General features: G+C 42.1%; 2 protein-coding genes across 2 annotated transcripts in view; one reads left to right on the forward strand and one right to left on the reverse strand.

Annotated features, from left to right (window-relative positions):
- Nucleotides 1-1,795, reverse strand: part of LOC101846807 — a 25,173-nt gene extending 23,378 nt beyond the window's left edge. The window contains exon 1 of the mRNA XM_005095827.3: nt 1,477-1,795. The gene's annotated coding sequence lies outside the window, so the exon portion shown is untranslated. The remainder of the gene's footprint in view (nt 1-1,476) is intronic.
- The window catches only part of LOC101849122, a 145,993-nt gene that overhangs the window by 93,021 nt on the left and 51,023 nt on the right, over nt 1-1,949 (forward strand). The window lies entirely within an intron of this gene.

Below are 1,949 nucleotides of genomic sequence, written 5' to 3' on the forward strand. Positions count from 1 at the left end.
ACCCCCTGCGCCCTCCCTTCCACACCCACATCCTTCAATCGTAACATATTTTGACTTCTGTTCAAGAAAGACAGTAAATGTTTTCTTTTTAAAAAAATCAGATTGTTAGGTTTACTTTGCGTCACATCTTGCCAATTGGCGATGTTTACCACCCAGTGTCTTTGGATTTTCCCCCGAATGGCTTTGCCTTTGACGTTGATTGCAAGAGTTTTACTATATTATTTATGTGCCTTGTGATGGCAAAGTGTTAAATCCATATGCTCAAAATTGACAGGCGCCTGATTCCACCAGGTTCATAATACGAGGGGCATACCAACAGTTTTTTTACTTGACCATGAAGGAATAAAGGTAGAAAGCTGAAATTCGGTACTAATCTTAGTCTTTCTTTATAATGTAGTCGCCTCTCAGAGTTAATACATGTTTACCATCTGTGTATGACCTTGAAAAGACCTTGAGAATAGAGGATCCTCTCTATGTCAGAAAACCAGCCCTCTACCCCGTCGTTGACCTCATCATCACTTTTTTTACACCAACATTTTATCACAGCATAGGATGGGAAATCAGTTCCATACGGCATGCATCTCCGTAAAAATATCCTGTAGTTGCTCGCCTTGCAAGAACATATTTCTTCATTACTGCCCTGCGCTCAATTTTCTCCATTTTTATGTTGAAACTGGAGAACAACATACCCCCATTCACTTACAGTGCGCTGGTGGTAAAACCAGTAGAATGAAATTCCCCAAAATTTACAAGCATTCAAGGAAGATGATTGTTGGCTTTCACTCTGAATTTCAGCTTTCTACCTTCATTCCTTCATGGTCAGGTAAAAAAAAAGTTGGTATTCCCCTCGTATAATTGGAGAAAACTTGGTAGGGAGTGTGACAGACAATGCAGCGACGGGTATTATTCAATATCCCGACTGATTCCCTGTAAAGACTTCTCTGTTGACACCCACCCCTTGGCGGTCATATGACCTTATGCAGTTGCGAGCGCCGTAAAACCCTCTACTATACAAAAGAGACTAATTGGCAAAGAATTTTAGATCCTGGGGCCTTGGTCACAAGAAGAGAGAGCTTAAGAAAGGAAGACACCAGACAACAAGTAGGAATTAACTCGAAAACAGAGTGATGTCAGATCTTAATGGTTAGGACACGTTCTGAGAATGGGCCCACAACAGCCAGCCTAATAAACTACAGTATGGCTATATAAGATTCAACTGACTCTAGCCTCAAAACAAGAGGAAGGCGAAGCAAAATGTAAGGGGACGAAGTCAAAGAAACCCTCCAAAGGAACAACGTTATAATCATCCAAAAAGCAACACGTCTCGCCCAGGTCCGAAAACTTGCATATCCCCTCGACGCCTTGAGGTACAATAAGACAGACAAACAAAACAAAGACAAAAACAAAACAAAAAGAAAGAAAAGACGACAAACTATACACCCTGACATAGACTAATAATATATAACGTGAACTTACTGTTACAGGTTTTGTTTGTCTTCCTCGACGGAGCGTGATAATAATTCAACTACTGTCCTCTCCTATTTGGTCTCCCAAAAGAGGACACAGTTTCCTTCACCAACATAAGTGAATCAAGCTGCGTTAGTGCCGTCTTTGAGCGAAGGAAATCCGCTGTGTAGCCCTAACCTCAGTAGTTGCTAAGCGGAAAGGTGAACGTCAACAATCGCCGGGTACTGCCGTGACCTGTCCTTGATTCTTTCTCCAGTCTGACAGTGCTTTTGTCCGTCTGATAATCAAATATCTGAGTGCCGTACGGTCTTATCAAAGCAAGCGAGGGATCGGATCGCTGTGAATGCATTCTGTTAGCTGCTGGAACGGTTTATGATCCCTGACGATATCATGGTTTTGGTTGTGTTTATGTGTGTGCGCTTTTGTGTGTTTGTGTTTGTGTGTGTGTGTGTGTGTGTATGTGTGTGTGTGTGTGTGTGTGT

Source organism: Aplysia californica, unplaced genomic scaffold (assembly GCF_000002075.1).
Source record: "Aplysia californica isolate F4 #8 unplaced genomic scaffold, AplCal3.0 scaffold00114, whole genome shotgun sequence".
Lineage (NCBI taxonomy): Eukaryota > Metazoa > Mollusca > Gastropoda > Aplysiida > Aplysiidae > Aplysia > Aplysia californica.